Source organism: Squalius cephalus (genome assembly GCF_949319135.1).
Source record: "Squalius cephalus genome assembly, chromosome: 14".
Lineage (NCBI taxonomy): Eukaryota > Metazoa > Chordata > Actinopteri > Cypriniformes > Leuciscidae > Squalius > Squalius cephalus.
Window position 1 is genome coordinate 1242785 of NC_137135.1, and position 9710 is coordinate 1252494.

Here is a 9710-nt window from a genome sequence, read left to right on the forward strand (position 1 = left end):
CTTAAATATATTATATATTATATCTGAAGACGTCTAAAATTTGTATCTCGTTATCCCTGAAGACAGAGTGGGAAAAGTATTCCATTGCAGATTAATAAGTATGTGTTAAGAGAAAAATAACTGGTGCAATGCAGAAGGGTTAGCAAGATTGAGTGACCAAGTTTCAAAAGTCAAAAATACTTTACAGAAGTTGATGAGAGTAAATAAATAAGAGGAATTCCTTGATGTTTGTTGAGGAAGACTAGATTATTGTGAACACAGCATGCAAATATAGAAGAAAGATTGAAGTCTGATTTTATGACAGGAAAAATTATTGAATTGAATTATTCTCAGATCATTAGAGTTATATTATTGCTGACATAGAAAAACAGAACTAGCTTGCTTTTTTCCTGCAATGAAGAACTGCTTACTAATAGAATGAGGGAAATGCTATGGTCAACCAGTGAGATTTTTATATAAAAGAAATAGTGAAAAGATTCAAGTTAAAAAGTGGAATGTAGATAAAGAGCTAATAGATTATATGTAAAAGTTCAATTTGATTCATGCAGATCTCTGAGTGTTCAAATTGCAGATGGCTTCAGTGTCCTGTGGAAGCAACAAGAGGGCAAAGGGCAAAGACATGAATTCAAGACAGAAGTGGGTGAGGGGTTCTCAGCTCCCCTCCGGAAGTTGACCACTCAAAAAGACTCAGAAAGACTAAATTAATGCTGGAAAAGGTGAATCTTTCACTTGAGACTTTTCCTAAAGACAAAGAGAAATCCTGAGATGCAAAACTGAGAAGGATCGATCAAAAGTCCGGCAGAGAAACAACAGATATTCCGCACTGCAACGGCCTTTGAGTGACAGCCTATAGGCTGACAAAACACGCAGAGCAACAGCCAAGCTAAAAGAAGAACAGACCCTTACGGCACCACAGGTGTGACAAACCTTATGAACACTCTAGAGAATGCGTCAAATTTAGTTCATTATTATTAACTTAATTCATTCTGATTATTCACTGGTCTCATAGCAATTCTTTATATTCTCTGCTAAACTAACCCTCTCTGCTTTTTCAATAGGTACAAGTCCAGCTCTATTAGAAAAGAAAATACAGAGAAGTGGGTGCTCAACTCACCAAATAGTTAAAACTAAGGCTGGATTTGGAATAGTGAGGGCTATTAGACAACAATAGGGATAAACACATGATATAATTATTCTCTGGCAAAGGAAAAAGATAGACACAAAATGTCAAAGAATTATTATTTTTGTTTGCAAAACAATAATACTGGTCACTCCATCTTGTTTTAATAATTTTCAAGAGATAGATTGGAGAAGAAATAACTCCAAAAGTCCAAAAATTATGAAATTAAAAATGCTGTCAAAACTGGGATAATGAGATGGAAATGTTATTGGCCATGGATCCAAGATTAAGTAATATCTCCAATGTTCTTCTTAAAGCAGCTCATGAGCAAAAACCAAAAGAATATGAAAAAAGTAGACCAAACAAATTACAAAATGCATTTGAGAAATTACAATTGGCTGTCTTACTCTCAACTGCACCATACTAAGGCCTATTATTCTGAAATATTTAATCTATTAGAGTTTGGGAAAAAACAAGAAAAAAGGTTTGTAACAACGGTGGTGAACTAAACCTTAAGATCACTGACACTTCTGAATAGTGTTTGAATAGCTGTTGTGATGTTGTCTGTCAGACCTTTGGAATTCCACAGCTAAAATTATAAGTTACGCATTTAGAGTACAACCTGCGGAAGAAGAATGTGTGATGGCCGATGAGTGACTGAGTATGAATGGAGAGAGAGATGGTGTACACCGAGGCAAATCCATTATTTTGCCTACAGCTGTATCTACATTTGATATGTGGGCCCACAGGGCATATTCTGCCCAATAAAATAATGACCATGGATGGATTTGGTTAATTTCCTGGTCGAAACTGTAGTGACAATAGAAAAAGAAAATGAAAGAAAAAAAAAAAAAAAAAAAATTGTAAAAGAAAACAAAACAGTACCACATTTGCGCAGCGCCTAACACATCTGACTTTCCTTTCAGAATATCATGATGGAGAATAACACATCTGATTTTCTTTTCAGCATATCATGAAGGAGCTGACGTTTTATCAAAAGTATGAAATATTGTCTTGTAACTCTTGTCTTTTTGCAAAGTGGGTTGAGTGTTGTCTAAGATGTCTGATAACTAGTATGCTGATAGTGGGACTCAAAACAATGAGATAACTGAGCTGAATTGACTAATTGTAAAAAGTAAGATAGGGGTAAAAGCCCTACTGCTAATGAGCAGAAAACACACAAAAGAGGCCAGAACACCACTCAGCCCACATGATCATTTTACAGGTGACACCAAGAAGGACAATGGAGCAGATGAGCAGATGATCTAATATATGTTGTTGTCACTAACAGAACTAAAAAGAAATAATGAAGGTTGCATTCGCAGATGAGAGCAATTCAATTCCAGGAAGGTTTCTGAGACGATTCAAACAACAACAACAAAAAAGAGCCAGTGACTGTACTTTGTCATCTCAGAAGAGGCTTGAACATTGATCAGCAAAGTGACATTTGAGTCCATGCCTCTCAATTTAAAATACACCAACAAGCCTCTACTCTCCACAACAGGAAGTGAGGGATCAAGAGGGCTTGTGCTAGTAACAGCCCCCTCGCCTCCGAGGGAAGTCCAGGCAACGGCTCGTAAAGAGTCACCCTGGTGAAACATGTAATGACGGTTAAGACGGCTAACAGAATGATCAACATGAATGGAAAAAGAAGCAAATGATAAGAAAAACTTTAAATGAAAAGTTGCAGAATAAGAAACTCGCAAGGAGTTGTGCAAAGAAGAGAGAATCAACAGAGATGAGTACAAGTTCAAACAATAGTCAACATCAATCAAACTGTCTTTAAATTTAATGTTAAAGCCCTTGAATACACTAGTAGCAACTTAATAATAACCCCACAGGAAGAAAAAATATTGAATTAAAGAATATATCAAAAACAATGTAAACGATAATGAAAAATCTGAAAAATAATAAAAATAATGAATGATAAGCGACTAATTCAAGTAATTGTCATTGCACAGTAAGAATTAAGACAAGTCATGAAGGAAAATAGAACTAAATGACATTTTAAAATAGATCGTAATTTGTCAATAAAACGGGTATACATAATTAATTTAAGACTACAGTTGAAAATTAAAGAAAAGATTAACACTGACTATTAACAAATATTTGATTTCATTTATTATTTGAATTATGATTTGATTCAATATGCTATTGACTGATTTATAGTGCTAATGGAACGACCACCTCAGATGGAAATTGTTCGAATTCAGTAACAAACAGTAACAACAATATATATGGTACCAGAGGAGGATAAGAATGACAGGTTATTGCACAAAAACATACTTTTGAATATTCACAATCCAAATGCGCATGGATTTGCGCAATCCAGTGCGCAAGGGGGGAATAAGGAGGGATTAAAGAATAAGGAAGGAGAATAATTAAAAGGCTAAATTAAGAATAAGGAAAAGAATAAGGAAAATTAAATAAAAGGCATTTTTTGCAATTTTTGACTGTACACAAGAGAAATTTGTGACAAAAATAAAGGTAGGAAAGGAACAGTGACACAAATAGGCCATATATCAGTACCAGAAGGACTAATAAAACACTTGGTAATGGATTATATGAACAAGATAGAGATGGGTAAAGGCAATGAGATCAACAGAGGAGGGTCAGAAGAAGTAATTAAATATTACCAGAGAAGTATTCCTTAGATTTAAATAGTATTCCTTAGATAAATTCTAACAGAATTAAGTTAAATAATGGGTCAGCAGTCATTCCAGAAAATTGAAGATTAACATTAATTGTATGTAGAAACTTAAATTACAGAAAAGGAAGTTTAACAATAATTAAGTTATAAGGCTTTATGTTTGAAATGGTTAAGGAAAAAACTTAGATATACAGAAAAAGAAATGACCGTACAATGTATATGTAAGATAGTATAAAAAGTTATTTTCGAGAGTTATTTTTTCTAATTGTCTAATGAGTTCATTGAATTACTTTTATGAAGTAAATGTAACATTGCTCTTGAAGCTTTCTTAGTTTCAGTGATTACATGTGACATAATTAAGTTTATTCATGATAGTTCATTTAGAAATTAGTAGAAAGGAAGGAAAAGGTATTCAGTTAAGGTATGCTTGAACTGAGGAGCTATAATGAGAAAAAGCTGCAACACGTGAGATTAAACATTTTAAAATGGTATTTATTGTTAAATTTGTAATAAAGTAGACAGAATTTGAAATGTAAAACGTTATAACGAAGCATATTGCGATTTAATGGATAGAAGATGCACTACAGTGTTATGGTTGTTCATCAACTAAAACATGACTGACTAAAAGATTGATTCTTCAAATTTAAGAATTGATATTCCTTCATAAAAATAATAAGCAAATAAAAAAGAGATAAAATTATTTTTACCCAGCCCTATTTTAATTCATATGGAATAAAACGCAAACTGAATCAATTATTCTATTATAATCAGCAGAGATTTATTATAATGATTTGCCTTTATTATAATAAAAACAATTACATGAAAAAAGTAGAATGACTTATGTTTGGAGATTAATTTAGCAAATACAATTGAATAAAAAAAAAAAAAGTTAAGGAAAACTTGATTTAAAAAATTAGAAATGTTTTTTGGAGTTGCAATATTGAAAGAGGGTTATTATTCTGTTGTGTACTTCCCATATTAAAAAGATAATGAAAACCAATTTGAGAGGGCAACTAAATCATATATTTGAGCTTATAAACCAAATTAAGATTTACAATCATTGGACATTGATTGAAGTACCTCAAATAAGGATGAAGAAGATAATGAATAAGCCAGATCCAGGGTGTCTGGGTCGAAGAGGATATCTACACCGCAAGAGAACTTTTAATTGTATAAGGGATTTTTGTGTTTGACATGTTCTACATAACTGGGACAATAAGACAATGCTGAACCAATTTCATCCACACACTTGTAACAATGTTTGATGGTTGATTAGGGAGGATTCGAGTCTTTTACTTTCTCTATTGAAAAAGAAAAAACAACTGAAAGAGAGAAAAATTTATGGAGAAAGATGTTTGGCTCGATTGCTCCACCGGAGTGTGGTGGCATAATTTTAGTCAATGAAAATAAGAATGAGTGACTTAATTTAGTCACTAAGGTAGTATAACGGAGGGGACTGGATTTTGAAACTACACTCTGGAAAATGATAGTGAATGTGGGGCTTAAATAAGCCCCAGAGGAGGGAATGTTGAAGATTTTATTATTTAGAAAATAAGTAATTTAACTGGTTTTTGTACACTATTATTTCCTTGTCTGTGGGTGACTTTTGCTTGACTTTGGAACCTGAGAGCTGTGTTGTTGCAGCAGAAAATTCTATTTCAGTAATGTCACATGGTACAAAACTATTTCTCAAAATACCTATAGAATGTATTGCCCTCATGTATAACCATCTTTGGGGCAACGACTCAGGTATATATGTAGGAAGCTAGCCACAGAACGGGAGGGTCTTTTCTGCAGAGGGACACTCGGCTTTGTTTTGTTAATAAAGTCTAATTTTTTCTGATATCAAATATCTTTGAAGTCATTCCCCTGAAAAGAATTAAACCACAACACACGCACGCGTCCCTTTTCCAGCATCGCACTGAAAGAGTACAACATCTCGCAAGTATCTCTCTCTCTAACAGCTGATTGCTGGTGTCTAGCTCGTAGGTTCTGTGAATTAAAGGAGAAGTTCACTTTTAAAATGAAAATTCTGTCATCATATACTCACCCTCATGTTGTTTCAAACCTGTATGAATTTCTTTCTTCTGCTGAACAGAAAGGAAGTTAATTAGAAGATTATCAGTAACCAGACAGTTTTTGGGTCCCAATGACTTCCATAGTATTTTTTTTCCTACTCAAAAAAAATACTATGGAATTATGGCATTGACTAGTGCTCAATGCAAGGACAAAATAAATATTTAGAAGAAGACTTAAATTGACCATTTAAGATTTTGCTTACATCTATCTTGTAAATATATTTTGCTATTTTATTAAAAAGGTTACAATTAGAACAATAATTACAATTTCAACAATATTTCAAGTGTACTCTTTCTTTGTAAAAAAAAAGATTATAGGCCTACATTTTATCATATGTATTCATTTGTTTGAATATAGCCAACATTGGAACATCTAACACAGGGTTCACCAATCTCGGTCCTGGAGGGCCGCTGTCCTGCAGAGTTTAGCTCCAACCAGCTCCAACACACCTGTTTGAAAGTTTCTAGTATGCCTAGTGAGACCTTGATTAGCTGGTTCAGGTGTGTTTAATTGGGGTTGGAGCTAAACTCTGCAGGACAGCGGCCCTCCAGGACCGAGATTGGTGAACCCTGATCTAACATCTTAGTTTATGACTTTATTTTTGAAAAAAATAGTATATATATATATATATATATATATATATATATATATATATACATATGAGCAGAAATTGCTAAACAAAAGCTTATTTGATGTGGCAGTATATTCTACAGTAAAAACTGTACCCAAATCTAGTCAACAAAATGTTGTCTCATATTTCGCCTGACTTTAACGTTGTTTTATGAAATATTAGGGCATATAAATGTTAATTTGCAGTTTAATACGTTGCTTATACAAAGACATTTTATGTCAACATATTTCAGTCAATTTTTACTCATCTCAGTATAGCAAAGCATTTTAGTTGATTAAAGCGGTTTATTCTTTCACACACAGACACGCGATTCATATTTAGGCTAAACAGTCTTTACAAATACAGTGCTATGCATAAGTTTAGACACCCATGCTAAAGTTGACTAAAAAGAGGAATAAAAAATCATCTTTTGGAAATTGAACTTAATGCCTTAATTAAAAAAATTAGGAAAAATCCAACCTTTAAGGACACCAATTTTCTTTGTGAATGAATAATGTATCGTAAATAAATAAATGTTCTTCCTTAAAATACAGGGTGCATAAGTTTGGACACCCCTATGTTAAATTCCCATAGAGGCAGGCAGATTTTTATTTTTAATTTTTTTTTTTTTTTTTTTTTTTTTTTTTTTTTTAGGATACTATGCATCCTGACAAAGTTCCCTTGGCCTTTGGAATTAAAATAGCCCCACATCATCACATAGCCTTCATACCTAGAGATTGGCATGGGGTACTTTCCATAAGATCATCTTTCAATGCAAATCAAACTAGCTATTAGGCTAACTGAAATAAAACCATGCCAATCTCTAGGTATGGTGAAGGCTATGTGATGATGTGGGGCTTTTTTAATTCCAAAGGCCAAGGGAACTTTATCAGGATGCATAGTATCCTAACATTTTTTTTTTTTTTTAATACTTAAAAATAAAAATCTGCCTGCCTCTATGGGAATTTAACATAGGGGTGTCCAAACTTATGCACCCTGTATTTTAAGGAAGAACATTTATTTATGTACAATACATTATTCATTCACAAAGAAAATTGGTGTCCTTAAAGGTTGGATTTTTCCTAATTTTTTAAATTAAGGTATTAAGTTCAGTTTCCAAAAGATGATTTTTTATTCCTCTTTTTAGTCAACTTTAGTATGGGTGTCTAAACTTATGCATAGCACTGTATGTACCCTTCATTCATCTCACAGAAATTCATATTATAGAAACGCAATTCATCTTTTTGCAGTTTACACAGGCCTTCACTAACGTTGTTCCATAACGTTATTCCACATTAACACTTGAGAAAAGATAACTTAGCCTACCTCACTCCTCAGCGGGATCTATTGCTCCTCATATCAGCACTGTTCTGAGGAAACTTTTCTCCAGGATTATTAGGTAGGCTATATGCCTCACTCACGGCGCGCTGTGTTTACAGCTGATGTGGGCATTTCACAGGACTGAAATGGTTCTCAGAATTTGCATTCACAGGTTTGCGTGGATTGCCTCATTCATTTGCGTTTGAATAGCGTGCGCTCTCCGGGGCGTGGTCACATTACATTTGAATGAGCTCTAATGTGTTCGACTGGAATCGCTCTCTTCTAATACAGATTTCACAAGATGAGAATATTTGTTTTTTCTATATATTACTTCATTTAAAAGAAGAGAATTCAAGCTCTTACAGAATCGATTGATGTATGAAACTTGTTTGTAAAATCAAAGTCAAAAGAGTATTTCGGGTCTCAATTCAACTGATTGAGGAGCGTGATTGCCGACCTCAGAGGGTTAAAGCCGTCTCTTAACGTGTTGTTAAAAAAAAAAATCAAACCATAAAGAACAAGCTTTAAATCTCTATAGCTGCAGCAAACAATACTGGCGCCATGTATTCAAAACACACCCTCCCTTGCTTGGGTGCGCCTCCATAGAAATTATGCCGAAGCCTTAAAGAGACATTCCCCATTCTTACCAAAATACACAGTGGAAACTAAATATATTACACAGGAGTACATACAAGTATAATTCATCATACATAAACATTATATATAACCAATGTAATACGTTCTGAGCAACCATAAAAGTTACTATTTCAAAGGAACACTTAAATTAATGTGGCAGTGTCACATCCTTATACGCTGGCTTAATGACCATGGAATTGTCCCTCCTAATCCCTTGAAGAGCCACCCTTTCATCCTCCGAGAGATTCCAAGTCTCCTGAATCTCCCTGACCCCCTTCATCACCTTCTGATCTTCCTCCATAATATCCCACACCAGTCCTTTGACCTGACTCCCACTCGGCTCCCACCCTGAACCTGTTCCCCCTCAAAACATACTGCCAATTTTATTCGTCTATGGTACTCTGCTAAGCCCGCCTCCAACCTATTCCAGCCCCCCTCCCCCTTCCCGTCCCCCTCGGAATAAATGACAGACCCCTTTGTAACAGTGACATCTCTGCTTTAAGATCCTTATTTGGGAGAGGTTCACCACGATACCCACACTTTGGTTAACCGAGTACCCCTCCCTCAGCAGTTTAAATGCACCCTCCAGTATTCCCACATTGCCCTCCCTGTAACCCCCGTCCAATGGGTAAGATCCAATTCCTTGCGGAACCGCTCCTGTGGAAGTGTCTCCATTCCCTTCCCTGTCTCCCCAATGATGCGGTTCATCTGAGCTAAAAAACAGGTGTGTTTCTTAGGCAGATGACAACTGAAATTGACCTGGGGAAACAAGATATGTGATTAATTCTGAATTAATTCCCCCATAGCCTCAACCAAGGCGTGATTCTTATCATTAATCCCAAATGATAACACCACCTTATCCACTCTTTCTGTCATGGGGGTATGATTCCTTAAGATCTCGTAGGCATTCGACCAATGTGCCCCCGGATAGCAGACTACCTGCACCCATCTATTCCAGATCTTTGCAAATTCCTCATATTCGAATCTCTTATTATCACAATTCGTCTCTTGGGATCCAAGGCCCAGTTTTTCAACTTATCCCCCCATGATCTTGTCTTTCACACATCCACAGTCCTGCTCCCCCATCCAATCTCTGGGATCCTCCCTCTTCCGGCTCTCCCATCTTCTTCCTCCCCTCATCATTCTCTCCTCATCCTTGCTCCGTTCCTAGGGTCTCCCCACTGTCTATAACTTCATCCGTAGTTATCCATATCACGTCCAAATCCTCCTCCTCATGCTCCGTCATGTCTCTTCCTGGTCGCTCGTTGGTCACCCCTTCTCCCTCTTCCTGTTGT